This window comes from Chiloscyllium punctatum, chromosome 20, assembly GCF_047496795.1.
Source record: "Chiloscyllium punctatum isolate Juve2018m chromosome 20, sChiPun1.3, whole genome shotgun sequence".
In the NCBI taxonomy this organism is placed as follows: Eukaryota; Metazoa; Chordata; class Chondrichthyes; order Orectolobiformes; family Hemiscylliidae; genus Chiloscyllium; species Chiloscyllium punctatum.
Window position 1 is genome coordinate 46,332,111 of NC_092758.1, and position 14,836 is coordinate 46,346,946.

General features: G+C 39.4%; 1 protein-coding gene across 1 annotated transcript in view; it reads right to left on the reverse strand.

Moving 5' to 3' along the window:
• LOC140492319 (nuclear factor NF-kappa-B p105 subunit-like) overlaps positions 1–14,836 on the reverse strand; it is a 152,513-nt gene that overhangs the window by 136,551 nt on the left and 1,126 nt on the right. The gene's annotated exons all lie outside the window — the stretch shown is intronic.

Here is a 14,836-nt window from a genome sequence, read left to right on the forward strand (position 1 = left end):
GTCATCAGCAAAAGCTTTGTTTGTCATGGCTAACTAATTGCCATTAAACATAACGGGGTCCAGAGTCAACATTGACAACTCCCAATTCAATTCCATCCCAACTGGCTACTACTTTGCTGCCTTTTCTATAGGTCAGGCCTGTCAGTGGGACAGAACACACCTAAGTTTGGTGCTGGTGGGTCTGGGACATTAACTGTAAAGTATGATTTAATGAATATGACCATGTTAGACATTTGCTTAACTTATGGACAGCTTTCCCAATTTCAACATGAACAAGATAACAAAGATGACTTTGCAGGGTTATGTAAAAAAAAGTGTATATTTGTCATCTGTTGTGGTTCTGTTCGCCGAGCTGGGAATTTGTCTTGCAAACATTTCGTCCCCTGTCTAGGTGACATCTTCAGTGCTTGGGAGCCTCCTGTGAAGCGCTTCTGTGCTGTTTCCTCCGGCATTTATAGTACCACTATAAATGCCGGAGGAAACAGCACAGAAGCGCTTCACAGGAGGCTCCCAAGCACTGAGGATGTCACCTAGACAGGGGACGAAATGTTTGCAAGACAAATTCCCAGCTCGGCGAACAGAACCACAACAACGAGCACCCGAGCTACAAATCTTCTCCCAAACTTTGAATATTTGTCATCTCTTTGAGTGACTAGATCAATATCAATGGTCAGAATGGTTTTGTTCCTTGGTTTAGACTTAGGTAGCCAATTCGACCATTTCAAAGGACAGTTAACTGACAAACAGATTGCTGTGGCTCTAGAATTAGATAAATGCCAGATTATTTAAGGACAGAAGATTTTATTCCCCCACAGATATAAGTGAATGTGATGAGTTTTTATGACAACCAACAGTGGTTACATTACTGCCATGAGGTTGGATTTAATTCCATATTTTATTGAATTTAAATTTCACCATCAGCCATTGTGGCATTGGAACACAATTGCCCAGAAACATTACATTGGGATTCTGGGTGACATTACCAGTACACTACTACCATCCTTAGCTGCAGGATTTCATGCTGCACTTCTTGTTCTTCATCATAGATACAACGTAGAGCTGCACCTCATTATAGTGAAGACTGATAACAGGAAAGTTGAGATGCAAATGAGAAAAGTCTAAGATAGCAGAATCTTTTTTATTCACTCATGGAATGTGGGCTTTGCAGCAGTATTTATTGCCTGTCCCTTGCTGCCCTTGCGTTGAGAGGCTTGCTAGGCCATTTCAAAGGGCAGTTGAGAGTCACATGTAGACCAGATCAGGTGAGGGCAGATTTCCTTCCCTGAAGGACATTACTGAGCCATACGTTTTTTTCCCCCACAATCAGCAATGGTTTGATAGTCATCAGTAGATTCTTTCTTCCAGACTTTAAAAAAAAATCAAATTCTATCATCGGCCATTTGAACTCAGGTCCCCAGAATGTTTTCTGAGCTTTCTGATTATCACTAAAGTACTAATTTCACTGGCCATCACCTTCCCTTTGAAATGGTTTGTAAGATAGTTGAATCATACTTTTAGAAATCAAAGCTTTGCATCCACACAAGGAAGCAGCTGTCATTTCGATATTTAAATGTCTTCTACCATTAATTACATTAAATTCACAAACCTAAGATTAGAGGGTTTCCATAAACCTTCAAAAGCAAGCCAGTTAAATGCTGAAGTGCCTGGGACTACATTGGGTTTCTGATGAGCTAGCATCGCTAATATTTCAACCAAATGAGTTGCCCCCCCCCAGCTGTTGCCCCTTTGCAGCCAATTATAAAGAAAGTTATGGGTCCTACAGTGGCAGTAACAGAAATCTGGCAGGTGATGGGAGGGTCAATGGTAGTGTGGGAGCTGCAGTCCTTATGTGTAGATCCCTACAAAGGTGTAATTAAGTCTCTAATTTGGAACTATAATTACATAGCCACCAGCATACTGCTACATGGGCAAATTGGGGAGGCGGCAAATTAAAGGAGGAAAACTATCTGTAGCAGTGGAGAATAATCAGAACCAGAGGCATTACACAGAGGGCACTATGAACAGGTTAGGCAGTCTGTGTGACCCTAATGACCCCCCCCCCAAAATGGTTTTCCCTTTGAGGGCCTTCTGCTGTCAGCCATCTAGATATTTTAAGTTATACCTACGACTTTAGAAAACCGCTATTGCGAGATGTCCCACAGTTCTCCTAGCTGCCTCAGCAGCACCAGCATCTCCCAGTGGGGTTGCTGATGTTTCAGAGCTGACAGCCACGTGATACGGCTGGAAAAATGAGGAGTCCTTCATTGGAACACAGCCAATCAGGAATTCACCAACAGCTGGTCCCACAGTTGCCATGTGTCAGCTCAGAATCAGCACTCCATCTAATGTGCTCTTCTTTGGTGCAAATGTCCAAAGTCTGTCAGTAATAGCAACTTCTGAAACCTGAACTCAATGCAGTGATACTCATCAGCAGGCTGATCACAAGTGAAACATTTGGGCAGCTGCGCATGCAACCATATAGCTTAGTGAGAAAGTTGCTCAGGATCTCCATTAGGGCTTATTGAAACATGTAAGAGTCTTAGGGGGCTTCGCAATGTAGATGCAGAGGTTGTACCCCACTCTGGGAGAGTCTAAGACTAGAGGCTGTAATCTCAGAGTAAACAGTCACCCAGTTAAGACAGCAATGACGATTTTTTTTTCTCTCAGAGGGAATTCTTTATCTCAGAGGACTGTTGAGACTGAGTCATGAAGTACATTCAAGGTAAAAGTAGACAGATTTAATCAGCATAGGAATCAAGGGTTAGAGGGAGAAGGCAGAAAAAGGGAGTTGCCGATTATTAGATTAGTCATGATCTCATTGAATGGAAAAGCAGACTTCATGGGCCAAATGGCCAATTGCTGTTCCCATATTTTATTGTCTTATGATCTGAAGCTTACAGTAAAAATTTGCCAAATGATTCTATGGCTCTCTGAAAATTTACAGGAGTACAAGTCTTTCACATCAGTTGTGATGTGCTTTGTAGTGAAAAATGTAAGATTGGTTCGATCATGAATTATATTTTGAACAGATATGTTTTACAGGAAAAAAATCAGATAAAGTATTGCAGTAAGGCAGTTATAAAAACAAAAAAAGTCCTAAGTACAAAACTAAAAACAGTATATTTAATGCATTGTATCATTTCATAGCTTACAAGCACATAGCAGTGTGACTTTGTTTCTCTATAAAGTGATATATACTTTACAGCCCTGTAGAATGGTTAATGCTTAACAATCACATTGAATAATGTACTTTGGAACACTATCATTGTTAAGGAATGTAAGTGGTTCCCAATTACTTGGTCATTTTATTTTCTATCAATCACTGGATTGTCTCACTGTCTATTTGAAAAAGATCAGTTTGCAACATAAGAAACATCTAGCTTGACATTACAAATTGGCAAAATGATAAATTTCCTCAGTTTTCATAAATAATAATGGAAACATTATTGTTTCATATAACCTTTTTATTCAACAATTTTGATTCAACACGAATGATCATTGCCAGTGTTCTGTTTCAAGTCATTTCTATTCGATAATTTTTTTCCCTCGATAGAAATAGACTTGATTGAAAACTGAAAATCAAAGTATATCTTCTCATCTGTACAGTCAGGACAAAGGCAGAGGAATTATAGTCCAAAACCTTTAGAAATATATTAAATCAGTATGTCCACATTATCAAATAAATTAATACATTATCTTTTTTGAAGCAAGTTTCCCTATAATATTCCAGCATATTAGTTAAAGAAAAGGATCATCAAAAGAGAATCTACCCACTGACCCTTTGATGTTCAATGCATCACCACTGCTAAAGCTTCCACTATCAACATTCTGGAGGGTTACTATTGACCCAAAAACAAAATTGGACTAGCTACATAAATTGAGTGACAATAACAGAGACTAGGTATTCTGCAGCGAGTAACTTAGCCCCTGTCTCTTCAATGTCAAAGTCAGGTGTGTGAGAGTACTCTTTTTTTCACTTGAAAAAGTGCAACTCCAATAATACTGAAGATGGTCAGCATCGTCAGGACAAAGCAGCCCACTTTACTGGCATTCCATGCACCACCTTCAATATTCACCCCATTTACTACAGATGCCTAATAGCAGCAATGTGTACAATTTACAAGATGCTTTGCAGTAACTCATCAAGGATTCTCCACATTACCTTTCAAAATGGTCACCTTAACATTTTGAAGGACAAGACCAGCAGATGCATGGAATACCACTGCCTGCCAGTTCCTCTGCAAGCTACACATTATCCTGACTTGGAACAAAACCACGGATCCCTCATTATCACAGAGTCAAAATCCTGGAACTCCTTAACAGTATCCCTCCATCCAAGGACTACAATGGTTCAAGAAGGCAGCTCGCTATCTTCTTCTCTAGGACACTTGGGAATGAGCAATAAATGTGCTGCAATTATATCCAGTAATTGAAGCACATTTTATGCTTTCATTTTCATTTGTTTTAGTAACTTATGATTTCCCATTGGTGTATCAGCACTGTTTTGCTGTTGTGTAAATTTAACCAAGTCCTAGTAGGCCACAAAGAATTTTGCTCTAGATCTTGGTTATAAACCCAATAAATAAGTATGTTGCGCAAATTATCAGTGTTTTGAATTTAATAACTGTAGATTCAGCTTTATCCAAGAAGACACATATCATATTTGGAAATAAAAAGATGTTCCATGTTACAAGTACTCTCATTTGTACTGCAGCACAGTGTGACAATTTTCCATTCGCTACCTTTCTCACTTTAAAAAGTTTGTAGTTTCAATCAAGAGGTATCCCAGCATACTATATCAACGTTGCTTATTTTCTGAATGATCTTGGAGCCATAAATCACATCTGTCAAATCACTACAGGCCACCAGTGCCAATATCATGCAATCTATGTAGCAGTGGTTCAGAAACTTTGAGGAGAAAAAGAATTTTAATGATAATTAACATACGGAAATTCCAGAACTGGCAATCAGAAATCTATTCATTAAAGAACATCTTCCATTTTCATTTATTTTTGCAATCTTAAAATATCTAAAGATAAAAGAGATTGATGCTTAAATTACTGTCAAGGTTACAATGAAACATCTCTTGTTCTTCTTTAAATAATATCATGAGATATATATTCACTCAAGACAGTCAATGTGTCCTTTGTTGATTCGTTTATGGACTATTAAGTGGTTTTGCACATTCTTTGATGAAAAAATGGAAAACACTTGAGCACCACAGGAGTGTTATTTCTTAACATATTAAGATTACTTATGTATAGGTACTCAAAAGCAATTCTGTCATTTCGGGCAAGCAGAGTAATACTATGTTTCAAACCATTACTGCTAGTTACATGTCATATCAGTTGAATTGCAATGAACAGCAGTGAATGGAAAATCTTTAGTGGTTTCACTTTGGATAATCCTATTTCTAGTCTCATGCTCCAGTGTGGAGCTGTTTTTGTTACTTTTGATAAAATGAAAGAAATTTAATGGGGCCACTTTCTCTTTAAAATGCTCAACCATTCAAAATGAAAAATATAATTGCATATTAAGTTTGGTTGAGTTTGATGTAGTTTAGACTCAAATGGCTAGAAGTGGGTCTCAATTAAACAAACAATAGAATTGCAGCATGTTGTTTGCATCCAATTTCCAAGATCAGTTTTTTTAAGCAGACCTGCACAACCACAAGGAGCACATTAAATGTATTTCATGTTGACCGTTCCACTCCAATGATTGAAGAGTTGAAAATAATTAAAGGGAAGTAGGTACTACAAATTCTGGAAATTAGTTATATTCAGTTTTTACTGCAAATACAGATAATGGGCAAGTCATCTTGTTCAGTTCTACCCGCTTGGTATTCACCTTTGGTGCTCCACTTATCATAATGTCGTATAGAAGATCCCCAGTGGGAATTCCATTACTACTGCAAGCAAGTGTCCTGCAAAAAAAAAATTGGGGCAAGTGTTCATAAGAATCCCAGAATAAAAGCATCCACATAGTTAAGAAATGGCAAAAGTAACATTAGATTATTAATGTTTCATCCTGTAAAATAATATGTGATTTTATGTAACTTTGGATGTTTGGTTCACAGATACATAATGCATCCAACATCCCAATTGTGAAAATATTTTTTTTAAAACTGTCAGCTGTTTTAATAGATGTCTTCTGTGCACATATATTTCACTGTGCAACTCAGATTTGTAAAGTGGTCATAATCCAGGATAGTAAATCTAATCATACCCTACAAATTGGAAAGTCCAGGCTTCTGTGTCTATATGGCTGTTTGAAATGCATCCATATCAACTATTGTTTCAGTTTCCGTCTAACAATTAGAATACAGGCATTATTTAAACTTCATTTAAATATTAATAAAAGATACAATACAAACTTACTTTTTTAATCTATTCATGGAACGTAGGCATCACTTGCTCGGCCAGCATTTGCTGCTCATCCCAGATTGCTTTTCAGGCGTGGTGCTGAGCTGCCTCCACTGCAGTCCATTTGGTGGAAGTACACCCACAATACTGCTCGGAAAGGAGTTCCAGGATTTTTACTTAGTGATACTATCGGTATGTCAAGCCAGGATAGCGAATTGCTTGGAGAGGAATTTGCAGGTGGTGGTATCTGATGCCCTTGTCCTCCTAGATGGTAGTGTGGGTTTGGAAGGTGCTGTCATGCAAGCCTTGGCAATTTTCTGCACTGCATCATTTAGATGGTACAAACTGCTGCTGCTAGTATGCATGATGGTGGGGGGAGTAAATGTTTGTTGATGTGGGTAAATCACATGGGAAATTTTGCCCCACGATGCTTGAATATGGTTGGAGCTACAGTCACCTAGACAAATAGGAGAATATTCCATCACACTCCTGGCTCCATTGTAGTTGAGAGGCTTCAGACCTGCTCTTATAGTCACAATATTTATATGGCTAGCCCAGTACAGTTTCTAGTTAATGGTAACCCCCAAAATGTTAACAGTGGGGATTCAGCAATGGTAATGCCATTGAACGTCAAGTGCTGATTCTTAGAATCTCTCTTGCTGGACGTATTCATCGCCTAGCACTTGTGTGGTATCACTTTCAGACCAAGTCTAGATATTATACAGATTTTGTTGCATTTGGCCTTAAACTGCTCCAGTACTTGAGGAGTTGTAAGTGGTGTTGAACATTGTGCAACCAGTGTATATCCCCACTCTGACATTCTGATAGAGAGAACTTCATTAATGAAACACCTCAAAGAATGGACATGGGACAACACCCTGAGGAACTCCTGAGGAGATGTTTTGGAGGTGAGATGACTGACCTCCAACAATCACAAGCATCTTCCTTTGTGCTCACTATTAATCTCAGAGAATTTTTCCCCTGATTCCCAAATGACTCTAGTTTTGCTAGATGGCACTTTCACAGGTAATGGAAAACTATATCCAAAAGCACTTGACTGAGAGAGGAAAAAACAGAAGCTTGAATAGCAAATCATGAATGGACAGCTATTTAACAAAATGAGCAGCAGAACTTAGGCTGACAATTCAACACATCAGTATTAATGAATGCTGATTATTGACTCTAGTAATAATCACAATACAATGTTATTATAACTGGTGAGATTTATTAAAATTAAAACCTTAGATAGCTAACCAGTTAATTGCTTTGATACCCTGGGGGTATTCGACAGAGCATCTGCAATTACCAATTGAAGTTGTGATTAAAGTTCAAGCACTGCCAATTTCTCAGCTTATTTAGCTGCTGCTTGGTTCAGAAATACACTTCAAAGTTTGTTGCTCCAACATTTGTTTTGATGCTTTAGATATAAAGGAACTAGCTTCATTGCCTTTTAAAATTATTTTCTATACCCGTTTGTGACATTTTAACAAGCTATGAATCGAGATCACTAAACTTCTTTGGACCATCATAGTTTTGAGCTTTTTACCATTTACAAAGTATCCTGATGTATTGTTTTAGGTTCAAATCAGGTGACCTCACATCTGACTATATGGAAATCATTTTGTTACATTTGTCCCTTCACTTATCTATCAAGGTCTTACATTTTATGCTTGCATCTACACCATATATAATACTGCCTATTTTGGAGTCATCAGGAGACTTGACATGTGGCTTTCAATCCCATCATATAAATTGTTAATGAATACAGGGAATAACCGAGGCCCCAAAGAGAAATTTGTAGGCGATCCTGCCAATTACAACACCTGCTCATTATTTTTACTGTCTTCCACTGCTCGACCAACTGCCTAACCAGGTCAACAATTTGCCTTTAATTGATGAACTTCAATTTTAAGCAACAATTTATTTTTAAAAAATTATCAATGGCTTTCTGGAAGTTCACAAAAATGGGCAATTCCCTTACAGTAAGGTTATCGATTATTTCAAAAAAATTCATCCAGGCTTGTCAGAGAAGACAAATCTATGTTGGCTCTTCCTTGCTGTTTCCTGCTACATTACCAATGAAGAATTGGCATGCACACAGAAATGTATTTCTTTAATTTTAAATCTACATTCGTTTGGAAGAAATTTAGTTAGACTTTTTTTTCCAAAAGGTTACTAAAATAATAGCGCTAGATAGTCATGGCAAAACTTGGATTGTCTAGCTCAAGATGTATGATATAACAGGAAACAAATCATAAGTTTTTAAAATAATATTATTCAACAATCTTTTGAAATAAAATTATCTTGGATTTGCTGGAAGCAACATTTTTCTGATAAATGTTCATCAAAGAATTGACATTATTCTATTATGTTTGCAATTGGTAGAATTATGGGATTAAATTTTCTGCTGCTGGAAATAAATTTCTTCAATTTTATTTTACAATAATAGAAAGGTTTTTTAAGTTAAAAATATATATCAGCACATGAAGTGGATTGATGCATTAAAAATATCTGTAAACAAACAAAAGTCTATCTATGAAGAAAAGCTGCATTGTTAAACACACAAAATATTTATTGTTTCTTTAGAAGCCCTTTTTGAAAATGCTTAATTAAAAGTACGGACTTGTATAATTTCACGGATGTGCTTTGATATCTTGTCTGAGTGATGAGACTTTACCCACTAACCCAGATGAAGCATTAGTTAACTACTCAATTAAACGGTTATTACAAAAAATTTGTTCCTACCTTCACTGATGATCTTGTATGCATTTACGAAGACATTAATGGATAGTGAAGATAAAGTCACTTTTACCAGATCATAGAGCTACTCTCTCATTAGAGAGAGACAGTTGGTGACTGTTTAACCTGAGGGTCACCACTCCTCAGGTGAGGAAGAGATTGAGAAGGAGAATCCCTCATGGCAACTGCAGCCAATGCAGGAATTGAACCCATGCTGTTGGCAAGAGTCTATATTACAAACCAGAAGTCCGACTAACTGAGCTAACCTACCCCTTATTGGATAACATGGAGGAGAGGAAAACTGAGCTGATTTATCTCAATCTTTGAAAGAGGTCAATAGTGAGATTCACAAAATATCCTTTTGACATCAGGTAATTTGGCTCAAATTTAATATCAGGTTCAGTACCAACCAGTACAAATGCACTCGAAGCTAGGAAATTTTGTTTCGCAAAGTAGTACATCAGTTTTTAAGATACACACATTAATAAACAAATATAAATGAGTGGATCTTACAATTATTTGGAAAGACAAAACATTACAGTTGTTGGAAATCTGAAATTGATCTGAAAAAACGTGAGAACAGAAGAATCATAACCAGACTTGAAACATTAACTTTGTTTCTGTGTCCACAAATGCTGTTAGACCTGAGTTTCTCCAGCACTTTCTATGTTTGTTTTGAAATGTGTATCTGCTTGATTATAAAATACTGAGATGTAATGTACACATACTAAAAAAGTGTGAGAATTGACATCCTGTTGTCTTGTGCTATTATTTCACAATGGTCTCGAGTCATAGAGTCATACAACATGGAAACAGATCCTTCAGTCCAACTAGACCATGCTGACCACATTCCCAAACTAAATTCCTACCTGCCTGAACTTGGACCACATCCCTCCAAACCTTTCCTATTCAAGTACTTATCGAAATGTCTTTTAAACTTTATAACTGTACCTGCATCACCACTCCCTCTGGCCTTTAATTCCACATGCTAACCACTCTCTGTGTAAAGAAGTTGTCCTTTATGACCTTTTTAAATCTTTTTCTTCTCATCTTAAAAATACGCTCCCTAGTTTTGAACTCACCCACCTTAGGGAAAAGACTTTCACTATTCACCTTATGATTTTATAAACCTTTATAAAGGTCACTCTCAACCTCCTACACTCCAGTGAAGGAAGTCCCAGCCTATTTTTATAAGTTAAACCCTCCATTCCCAGCAACATTTATGAACCTTCTCCAGTTTCAGAACTTCCTTCATGTAACAGGGCAACCAAAACTGCACACAGTCCTCCAGAAAGGGCCTCACCAACATCCTGTAGAATCTCAACACAATGTCCCAACTCCTGTACTCAAAGATTTGAGCAACAATGGCAAGTGTGCTAAATGCTTGCTTAACCACCCAGTCTACCTGTGATGCAAATTTCAAAGAATTATGTACCTGAATCCCTAGGTTTCTCTGTTCTACATCATTACCCAGGCCCTACCATTAATTGTTTAAGCACTGCCCTTGTTTGTTTTGCCAAAATGAATCCTGCGCATTTATCCAAATTAAATTCCATCTGCCACTTTTCAGCCCATGACCCAATCGATCAAGATCTTGTTGTAATCTTAGATTTACTGTCCACTTTACTACCAATTTTGGTGTAAGCCACAACCTTACTAACCATGTCTCCTGTATTCTCATACAAATCATTTATATAAATGACAAACAAAAGTGGACCCAGTACTGATCCCTGTGGAACAACACTGGTCACAGCCTAGAGTCTGAAAACAACCCTCTACCACCATCCTCTGTCTCCTACTGTAAAGCTAATTTTGTATCCAGCTGGCAAGCTCTCCCTGAATCCCATGTGATCTAACTTTACTAAATACTGGATTAGTGGTGCTGGAAGAGCACAGCAGTTCAGGCAGCATCAAACGAGCAGCGAAATCGACGTTTCGGAGTCTTTCTTGAAGTACCGCATCATAGGCTTTAGTAAAGTCCAAGTAAACAATGTTAATCGCACTGAATCAAGATTATGAGACACAGTTTCCCTCCCACAAAAACCATGCTGAATATCCCAAATCATTTATGGAATCCTCTCCAAATGCACGTAACTCCTATTTTTCAGCTTAATTTACACCATGTTGTGATTTGGTTATTGATGTTCTACAATGTAGAACATATATACAATTACTCAAGTCTAATGAAAAGTGATGTTGACTCTTTCATTTTATCCTCTCTTGTTCTATTATTTTGAAAATTCAAAAACATTTTAAATTGTCACTCAGAATTATCAAAACATACCCAAATAGAATGAAAGATAACGTTATTTCTAACTGACCCATTTTTCTAATCACGGTAAAAACAATGACTGCAGATGCTGAAAACCAAATACTGGATTAGTGGTGCTGGAAGAGCACAGCAGTTCAGGCAGCATCCAACGAGCAACGGAATCGACGTTTCGGGCAAAAGCCCTTCATCAGGAATAAAGGCAGTGAGCCTGAAGCGTGGAGAGATAAGCTAGAGGAGGGTGGGGGTGGGGAGAAAGTAGCATAGAGTAGCAAGAAGATAGGCAGGTCAGACAAGTCAAGGAGACAGTTACTGAGCTGGAAGTTTGAAACTAGGATGAGGTGGGGGAAGGGGAAATGAGGAAGCTGTTGAAGTCCTACAGCTTCCTCATTTCCCCTTCCCCCACCTCATCCTAGTTTCAAACTTCCAGCTCAGCACTGTCTCCTTGACTTGTCCAGACTTGTCCGACCTGCCTATCTTCTTTTCCACCTATCCACTCCCTCCTCCTTGACCTATCACCTTCATCTCCTCCCCCACTCACCCATTGTACTCTATGCTACTTTCTCCCCACCCCCACCCTCCTCTAGCTTATCTCTCCACGCTTCAGGCTCACTGCCTTTATTCCTGATGAAGGGCTTTTGCCCGAAACGTCGATTTTGCTGCTCGTTGGATGCTGCCTGAACTGCTGTGCTCTTCCAGCACCACTAATCCATTTTTCTAATCAACCTGTTGAGACATACCTGTGGAGCAGGTGGGACTTGAATCTGAATCTCCAATAAATTGGAATACTATTACAACACCACAAGTGGGAGTAGTTTAGTTTGGGATTATGGTCAGCATGGACAGGTTGGACCAAAGTATTTGCTTCAGTGCTGTATGACCAAGAGGTCCCTTAGTTTTATGTACATGTTCTCAATGTAACCTTGAAAACAAAACTTGAGAGAGAGAGAGAGCTGCTTCACCTCTAGTGTGACATGAACCCAAGATACTGATTGAAGCCAACATCATGGATACTAAACTTGTCTATCAGCCTCTGCTCAGCCACTTTGCATTGTCACCTAACCCAAAGTTCACCTTGGCGGACAATAATCCAATATCCAAGGCTGAATATGCGTGACCACTGAAGCGTTCCCCGACTGGGAGGGAACAGTCCTGTCTGTTGATTGTTGCGTGGTCTCCATTCATCAGTTGTCATAGTGTCTGCTTGGTCTCGCCAACATATCAAGCCTCAGGACATCCTGGCCTGCAGCATATGAGATGGATAACATTGGCTGAATCACACGAGTACCTGCCACCTACACATTGGAGGGCGTCCCCAAAGGTAATGGTGGTATCCTTATTGACACTGAAACGTCTTGCAGTGGTTGACGTGACAAGGTTGTACAATGTTGTGGTCGAAATTGTCCTTCCGAAGATACATAAAGCCAACACACCTGGATGTCCCAATGTATCAGGCAATGGGACCCTGTGTGAGAACCTCTCTGGCTATGTCAAAGTCATCTTGAAACCAATTGTAAAGGGGACCCCCCCAGCTTCTGTTGCGACACTACAGATTTCTTACAGAAACTCAGCACTCATGGATGAGTCAAACTGGGAACATTCCTTGTCACAATGGACGTTTCTGCATTCTACACCAGCACCCCCATGGTCATGACATTGCTGCAACAGCCTCAGTGCTCAATACCAACAATTGCCAATTTCCAAACACCATCTTACAACTCATCCACTTCATCCTTGACAACTAGTTCTCCATCCAGACACACTGAACAGCCATGAGGACCAAATTTGCATCCCAATATGCCAACACTTTCATGCACAAGTTCGAACAAGACTTCTTTGCTGCACAGGACCTCCAACCAACTCTATACACAAGATATATTGATGACATTTTCTTCCTCTGGACCCATGGCGAGGAGTCACTGACAACTACACAATAGTATCAACAAGTTTTATCCCGCCATCAGACTTACCACGGACTACTCTTTAGTATCTGACTCATTCTTGAACGCATGCATCTCCATCAAGGATAGGTACCTCAGAATCTCACTCTGCCGCAAACCCACAGATAACCTCACAATGCTACACTTGTCTAGCTTCCACCCAAAACATACTTAAACAGCCATTCCATACTGACAAGCCCTATGCAAACACAGGATCTGTTCAGATGAGGAGGAAAGTCATGGACACCTGAAGGTGCTGAAGAATGCCCTCATAAGAACAGGGTACAATCCTCAACTCATCGATTGCTAGTTCTGATGTGCCACCGCTAGAAATTGTAATGACCTCCTCAGGAGGCAGATATCATGCAACCAATAGGGTACCCTTGGTTGTCCAGTACTTCCCGGGGGCCGAGAAACTATGCCATGTTCTTTGCAGCCTGCAATACATTATTGATGAGCGTGAGCATCTCACCAAGACTTTTCCTATGCCTCAACTTCTCACCTTTAAACAACCACCAAACCTCAAACAGACAATCGATCGCAGCAAACTGCCCAGCCTTCAGGACAACATCGACCACAATTGTGTCATGTCAACCACTGCAAGATGTGTCAATACGGATACTACCATTACCCGTGGGAACACCACCGACCCTTTACACAGTAGGTACTCATGTGACTCGGCCAACGTTGTCTATTTCATACGCCACAGGGTACACTGGTGAGACCAAACAGATGCTATGACAATGGATGAATGAACACCATACAACAATCAACAGGGAGGGATGTTCCCATCCATTCGGGGAGCACTTCAGCGGTTGTGGACATTGTGCCTCGGATCTTCGGGCGACCGTCTTCCAAGGCAAACTTTGGGATAGACAACAATGCAAAGTGGCCGAGCAGAGGCTGACAGCCAAGTTTGTATCCATGAGGATGGCCTCAACCGGTATCTTGGGTTCACGTCACATTACAGGTGAAGCCACTACACTACAAACATACTCTCTCTCACACACGCACACACTCATGAGGACCCTTACTCACTCGCACACACCCACACTCACACCCTTTCACAGGCTTATACTCCAACACACCCACACACTTTACCAAGCTTTCACACACAAACACACACTCTCACGTGCACTTGCACTCACTCATGCACAGACTCTTTCGCTCATGCACGCACACAGACATGAGGTGTGTCTATACGGTGAATTTGTATTTGCAGAATTATTTGGCAATACATTCTATTTTGTTCAAAAAATGCACAATCTGCAGGCAGTCAATGCATGTAATATTTTGTATATTTCACTTTGGAAACAGACCCAGTCTAACTCAAGATTGGGATACAGACAAACTCTGACCTCACACCTTTAATACATTTTCTGAGCTGAGATATCACCTTTGTTATAAAAACTTTAAGTTATCTCGAGAAGGTGACTTTAAAGTAGCTTTGGGATTTACATATTAATGAACCAAAATTTGCAACACATTCTAAAAGATGAAAGATTTAACAGTCCAGGTTTATTCAA